Raw genomic sequence first — 8171 nt, 5'->3', positions numbered from 1 at the left:
TGCAGCCATTAAAAAGAACAAGATCATGTGTTTGCAGGAACATAGATGGAGCTGGAGGCCCGTATCTTTACCAAACTAACACAGGAACAGAAACAAGACTGGGCGCGGTGGCTCACGCCTGTAATCCCAGCACTTTGGGAGGCCGAAGTGGGCGGATCACCTGAGGTCGGGAGTTCGTGACCAGCCTGACCAACATGGAGAAACCCCGACTCTACTAAAAATACAAAAAAAATTAGCCAGACTTGGTGGCGCATGCCTGTAATCCCAGCTACTTATGAAGCTGAGGCAGGAGAATCACTTGAACCCAGGAGGCGGAAGTTGTGGTGAGCTGAGATCATGCCATTGCACTCCAGCCTGGGCAACAAAAGTGAAACTCTGTCTCAAAAAGAAAAAAAAAAAAAAATCAAACACCACGTGTTCTCACTCATAAGTGGGAGCTAAATGATGAAAACTTATGAATACAAAGAAGGAAACAACAGACACTTGGAAACAACAGCCTTCTTCAGGGTGGAGAGTGGTAGGAAGGAGAGGAGCAGAAAAAATAATTATTGGGTACTAGGTTTAGGAAATGGGTGATGAAATAATCTGTACCATAAACCCCCATGACATGAATTTACCTATATAACAAACCTGCACCTGTACCCCTGAACCTAAAATAAGAGTTAAAAAAAGGTTTTGCTTTCTGGTATGTAGGTGAAATAATTGTTTGCTGAAGAGATCCAGAGGCAAGCCAAACAGTGATGGTATAGGGGTGGGGGTACATTTGGGACAGTGCTCTTGATTGGTTGGGAGGGGCTGGCCTATAAGAGACAGTCATGCAAAAGGGGCAGGCAGGAATGTGAACAGGGACTGACAATGTGTTATGTGCTGCCATTGCCTCTTCTGTTGTGTTTTGGTTTTTAACAATGAACTTGGAAGGCATATTATCAACTAAGAGTGAGGGTCAGGAAACAGGCGTTGTATCTTCGAGGGGGAGAGAAAGGATAAGCAGTTGTCCAGCAGTTGCCTCTTCTGTTCAGTAAGGACAGAATCTGACAGGGTGGAGCTGGAGGAGAAGAAGAGAGCCAATGAGGAGCCAGTTCTGTGATGAAACTTAGGCTTCCCAGGCTCAGTATCACCATGCACCATCTGAACTCCATCCTTATCTATAACCCAGCCTTCTTCTATGCCCGGTACAAAGCACCCCTTACACTCAGACACGCACAGGAAGGCACTTGCTAATTGGAGGGAAGACTCACTCACTCTGTCCCTGGGCTCCACTCCAAAGGTGGCCGGTGCAGCTCTCTCACCTCCAATATCTGACCTTTCATGTGTGGCTTCTTTCAGTTAATGTTTTCAAAATTCATTCATGTTGCATCATGCATCAGTACTTCATTCCTCTTTAGGGCTCAATAATATTCCGTGTATGTTTATACTGCACTTTCTTTATCCATTCATTCGTTGATGGACATTAGGGTTGTTTCTACTTTTTGGTTATTGTGAATGGTGCTGCTGTGAACATTCACGTACGAGCAGTTGTTTGAATACCTATGATCAATTCTTTCGATGTATACCTGAGAGCAAAATTGCTGGTTCATATTTTAATCCTGTGTAACATTTTGAGGAAATGACAAACTGTTTTCCAAACTGTCAGCCGTAGTTTACTTTCCCACCTGCAGTCAGTCTAATTTTACTCCACTGCCTGCCTCAGCCTACTGCCTAGAACATAAAGGGAAGAAGCAATAGCTGTTTTTCACCAAGAAGTTATTAGATGCCTGGCACTGTGAGAAAGACGGTTTCCCACGTCGTGCAATTTCATGTTCACAACAGCCTTGGAGCTAAGGTTGGTATTATTAACATCCCCATTTGGCAAATGGGAAACTGAGGCCCAGAAACCTGAGATTTCCTCTCCACGGCCCCACATGGGAAGTGAAAGCTCAAACCTAAGGTAGCTCTGGCCCCAAAGCCTGCACGGTTTTACTTTTTCAGTACAGTGTGCTGACCCTGCAGGCAGGGGTTTGACAAGTGTTTAGTGAGTCTGGAATTCGCATAAAGCCTCACAAGCCCAGAGAAGCAGCTCTGTCTGGAGGTGCGTAAGATTCACCAGTAAGGCCCCATCACCCCCATCCTGTTGCCAGTGGTCAGGACATACTTGGCCAAATTCCCATATGTGACTAAGGCTCTATTTCTTCTTCAAGATCCAGTTTAGTGCTACCTGCCCCGTCCACTTCTGATCACCCAACCAGATGAATCGGGTCCCAGTCCCTCTCTCCTTTAAAGCCTTTGCATTTCTCATTAAGCACTTGTATTGCTGCTGTTTCTTGCTTACTTAATAATTAACTTGCCATAGTTAGTTAGACTAGACATTAACAGTTTAACTACTCTGATAAACTATTTTATGTGTCTTTCTATTGCTCGCAGGAACCTGATTATAATAGCTCATTGCATTGTTGGAGTCGCTGTTATTCCCAGAGCTGTGGGGTTTGAGAGCAGCGTGTCAGTGCCACCCCATGCTGCATCCAGGAAGATCTCTCCTCCACTGGATCAGCCCAGCTGGAAAGTGGCCAGTGAGACGGAAGATGGACAATCCAGCGGCAGTACATTCTGGAAGTCTCAGGGGGAAGAGAAAAATCGATTTAACTACGTTAAACCTACATTTAACGTAGGTTCCTGGAAAGGACATAATCTCCCCCGATCTCTCATCAATAACCCAACATCAGATCAGTGCCCTGGACTTATCGTTTGAAGGGGAATGAAAGTAGACAGATAGGTCTTCCTTGGTTAGATGTCCCGAAATCTGAGGGCGATGGTCCTAGCTCTTCAGAGAGGACACATTCTTTAACCTAACCTTTTAACAAGTTCTCTACAGGAGAAGATACCAGGTCCCAACACTTCAAGTAGCTTTATAGACATAGGTAATCGAAGGACTAATTATGAAGGTGTAGATGGGTAGAGGGGAGCAACAAGGATGGCACAGGAACCCATAGTCTGAGGAGGAGGGAGAGTCATTGGAACCTGAAAGGACCTGGGCAGAGCAGGCTGTCCTGAGAGCTGGCCTAGGGCCAAGGCACAATCAATACCAAGCCTGCCTCATGCTCTCTTCCCTCCACTCCTCAACTTGCTGCTGGCTTTCAGAAAAGTTAAAAACTTGCCGTTTCTATCCTTTTGCCATTGTTGTCATGTTATAAGGTGGGGAGCAATATTGTATCCAACTTTCTAGTTATCGAAGTGGAAATCAGGTGTATATAGCCAGTATATTTGCACCTATTAGTATTCTTATTGGTAATGCTTTCTAGATGTTATCTAACTGTAGCTTTGCATTTTCTATTTGATTCAAAAGACATGTAAGAGATAACTTTTTCATAATTCCATGTTGGATTTATTGTCATTATTTATTAAGTTATAATTTTAATGTATTGTGATTAGATAGAGACTGTACTGTGTTCTATTTGTGTTTTAAGGATACATACAGGTTTTCTTTGTGGCTAAATATAAGTAATCCATGGGTGTTTTTTTTTTTTTTTTTTTGAGACGGAGTCTCGCTCTGTCACCCAGGCTGGAGTGCAGTGGCCGGATCTCAGCTCACTGCAAGCTCCGCCTCCCGGGTTCACGCCATTCTCCTGCCTCAGCCTCCCGAGTAGCTGGGACTACAGGCGCCTGCCACCTCGCCCGGCTAAGTTTTTGTATTTTTAGTAGAGACGGGGTTTCACTGTTAGCCAGGTTAGCCAGGATGGTCTCAATCTCCTGACCTCGTGATCCGCCCGTCTCGGCCTCCCAAAGTGCTGGGATTACAGGCTTGAGCCACCGCGCCCGGCGCATGGGTGTTTTAAAGAAGGTAGAGTTTCCAATAGACTATGACATTGCAGTCACTGTCAGATTCCACACATTTCAGTCAGCCACAGAACATATAAATGACAGCAGTCCCATGAGATTATAATAGTATATTTTTCCTACACCTTTTCTTTATGTAGATATTTTAGATACACAAATACCACTGTGTTAAAATTACCTACAGTATTCAGTAGAACACCATGCTGTACAGGTTTGTAGCCTAGGAGCAACCTGTACCTGATAGCCTAGACGTGTAGTCGGCTGCGCCATCTAGGTTTGAGTAAGCATACGCTATGAAGTTCACACAAAATGAAATCACCTAATGATGCATTTCTTAATATACATCTATTAAATCATTTTATTAATTACATTAATTATATTCTTCCTGAATATTGATTTTCTTAATCTGTTGAGAACTTCAAAGAGTATATTTTAAGTTAATTGAATGTATCTTTTGTTAATTGAATGGTTATATGCGTGTGTATACACACACACACACACACATATATATATATATATATTTTTTTTTTTTTTTTTGAGAAGGAATCTGACTCTGTCACCCAGGTTGGAGGCAGTAGCACGATCTTGGCTTACTGCAACCTCTGCCTCCTGGGTTCAAACGATTCTCCTGCCTCAGCCTCCCAAGTATCTCGGACCACAGGTGTGCACCACCACACCCGGCTAATTTTTGTACTTTTAGTAGAGATGGGGTTTCACCATGTTGGCCAGGATGGTCTCAAACTCCTGCCCTCAAGCGGTCCACCCGCCTTGGCTTCCCAAAGTGCTGGGATTACAGGCACAAGCCACCGCACCCAGCCTGGTTATATAGATTTTTATTTTATGTCTGGCACATAAATATTAATGGCATGAATATTAATGACACTTTTTTCACTGCAAATCGTACCATAAATCATATAAAGGAACTTTTGTTTTACATTTTGAATATGTTTTGCCTTTGTTTCTACTTCATCCAATACAGTTTTTTAAATGTGGATTTGCACCATTGCTCTTTGTCCATCCTTTTACTTTTGGCTTTTCTCAGTCACTTTGCTCAAGTGTAAGAAGCAGCTACTTGAATTTAACTCTTTTTCCCTCACCCAATTTGAAGGTCTTTTTTTGAAGTGAGTTCTACTTAAGTTCATTGTTGTAACAAGTATGTTTGGTTTAAATTTTTTCATTTTCCTTTTTTTTTTTTTTTTGTCCTCCTCTGGTAAACGTATTAAGTTAATGTTTGTTTAACTAAATTCCATTTCATTCCCTCGTCCGCCTCCCCCAGCTTCTGGTAACCACCATTCTACTTTCTGTCTCTGTGAATTTGTCGATACCAAGTCTGGAAGATAAGAAATATCTTTTAATTCCTGATTTGGTGTTATTAGTGAAATAAAATATCTACCCTTTAGTGACTGACTTATTTCACTTAGCATAAGATCCTTAAGATTCATCCATGTTGCAGCATGTGACAGAATTTCCTCCCCTTTTAAGTCAGGATAATTTTCCATGGGTTGTGTGTGCCACATTTATTTATCCATTCCTCAGTGGATGGGCATCTGTGTTGCTTCCACCTTTTGCCTATTGTGAGTTGTGCTGCTGTGAACATGGGTATGCTAATAGCTTTCTGAGTCCCTGCTTACTGTGCTTTTGAAGACATACTCAGAAGAGGGATTGCTGAATCAAATGGTGGTTCTAATTTTCACTTTTGGAGGAACCTCAATACTGATTTCCAGAGCAATTGTGCCATTTTACAATGACACCAACAGTGCACATGTGACTCATTTTCTCCACATCCTCACCAACACCTGTTATTTTCTTTTTTTTTTTTTTTTGTAATAGCCGTCCTAGTGGGTGTGAGGTGATATTTAATTGTTGTTCTGATTTGCATTGCTCTGATGATTAGTGATACAGAGTATCTTTTCACATGCTTGTTGCATTTGTATATCAACTCTGGAGAAATGTCTATTCAATTTCTTTGCCCATTTTTGGTCAGCTTATTGATTTTGTTGTCCTTGTAGAATTCTGAGAGTTATTTGTGTATTGTGTATATCAAATCATGATCTGCAAATATTTTCTGCCATCCTATAGGTTATCTTTTACTCTGTTGATTGTGTCCCCTGATGCACAAGTTAAGCCTGGTGTGGTCCTATTTGTCTATTTTTGCCTTTGTTGCCTGTGCTTTTGGTGTCATATCCAAGAAAGCATTGCCACATTCAATGTCACAAAGCCCTTCCTCTATGTTTTCTTCCAAGACTTTTTATAGTCTGTAGTCCTAGCTACTCAGGAGGCTGATACAGGAGAATCACTTGAACCCAGGAGGCAGAGGTTGCAGTGAGCCAAGATCATGCCACTGCACTCCAGCCTGGACAACACAGCAAGACTGTCTCAAAAAATGAAAATGACCATATATATGAGAGTTTATTTCTGGGCACTTTAGCATATTTCATTGGTCTGTTCATCTGTCTTTATGCTACTATCACACTGTCTTGATTATTGCACCTTTGGTAATATGTTTGGGTTTTTGGTTGTTGTTGGTTATTTTGGTTTGTTTGTTTTTTGTAGAGATGGGGTCTCACTATGTTTCCCTGGCTGATATCGAACTTCTGGGCTCAAGTGATCCTCCAGTCTTGGTCTCCAGAAGTCCTGAGATTATAGATCTGAGATGCTGTGCCCAGCCAGTAATATGTTTTAAAATCAGGAAGTGTGAGTCCTCCAGCATTGTTGTTCTCTTTCAAAATTGTTTTGGGTGTTCAGGATATCTTATGATTTTTACTGATTTCTTGCCATTTCCAATCTTTTTTGCTTCTTCTTCTTCTTCTTTTTTTTTTTTTTTTTGGAAGTGCTGAAATTACAGGTGTGAGCCACCGTGCCCAGCCCCTTTGCCCATTTTTACAAATAGAATTATTTGATTTTTGTTTTTTTAATTTTTACATTTCCTTACAGATTCTGAACATTAGATCTTTGTTGGATGCATAATTTCCTAATATTTTCTCTCATTCTGTGAGTTGTCTCTTCATTGATAATTTTACTGTACAGAAGCTCTTTAGTTTAATTAGGTACAAATCATCAATTTTTTTATTTTATTATAATTGCTGTTCAGGACTTAGCCATAAATTATTTTCCAAAGGCAATATTGAGAAGGGTAATTCCTAGGTTTTCTTCTAGGATTTTTATAGTTTGAGGTCCTCCATTTAAATCTCTAATGTATCTTGATTTTAAAAAATATAGTGAGAGGTAAGGGTCCAGTTTCTTCTATATATGGCTAGCCAGTTATCCCAGCACCATTTATTGAATACAGAGTTGTTTCCTCATTGCTTATTCTTGCCAATTTTTTGAAGGTCAGATGGTTGTAGGTGTGCAGGTTTATTTCTGAGTTCTCTATTCTGTTCCATTGGTCTATTGGTCTGTTTTTGTACCAGTACCGTGCTGTTTTGGTTTCTGTAGCCTTATAGTATAGTTTGAAGCTGGGTAATGTGATGCCTTTGGCTTTGTTCTTTTTGCTTAGGATTGCTTTGACTATTTCAGTTCTTGTTTGGTTCCAAATGAATTTTAGAATACATGTTTCCAATTCTGTGAAAAATGCTATTGCTATTTTGATAGGGATAGCACTGAATCTGTAAATTGCTTTGGGAAGTATGGCCATTTTAACAATAATATTGATTCTTCTCATCCATAAGCATGGAATTTTTTCCATTTATTTGTCATCTCTGATTTCATTCAGCAATGTTTTATAGTTCTCCTTATAGAGATCTTTCACCTCCTTGATTAGGTATTTCATTTTTTGCAGTTATTGTAAATGGGATTGTGTTCTTCATTTGGTTCTCAGCTAGAACGTTATTGATGTAGAGAAATGCTACTGATTTTGTATCCTGAAACTTTACTGAATTTGTTCATCAGTTCCTGGAGGTTTTTGGTGTAGTCTTTAAGGTATTCTATGTAACTCATATCATCAGCAAAGAGAGATAGTTTAACATCTTGTTCTCCTATTTGGATGCCTTTCACTTCTTTCTCTTCCATAATTGCTCTGGCTCAGACTTTCAGTACTAGAAGTGGTGAGAATGGGCATCCTTGTCTTATTCCAGTTCTCAAGGGGAGTACTTCTAACTTTTGCCTATTCAGTATGATATTGGCTCTATGTTAGTCATAGATAGCTCTTATTATTTTGAGGTGTGTTCCTTCAATGCATTGTCTGTTAAGGGTTTTTATCATGAAGAGGTGTTGGATTTCATGGAAAATGTTTTGCGCGTCTACTGAGATGATCATATGGTTTTTAAATTCTGTTTATGTGGTGAATCACATTTATGCATTTGCATATGTGGGATCAACCTTTCATCCCAGGAATAAACTATACTTGATGGTGGTGAATGAAC

The sequence above is a fragment of the Macaca mulatta genome, chromosome 13 (genome assembly GCF_049350105.2).
Source record: "Macaca mulatta isolate MMU2019108-1 chromosome 13, T2T-MMU8v2.0, whole genome shotgun sequence".
In the NCBI taxonomy this organism is placed as follows: domain Eukaryota; kingdom Metazoa; phylum Chordata; class Mammalia; order Primates; family Cercopithecidae; genus Macaca; species Macaca mulatta.
This window is presented reverse-complemented; position numbering follows the sequence as displayed.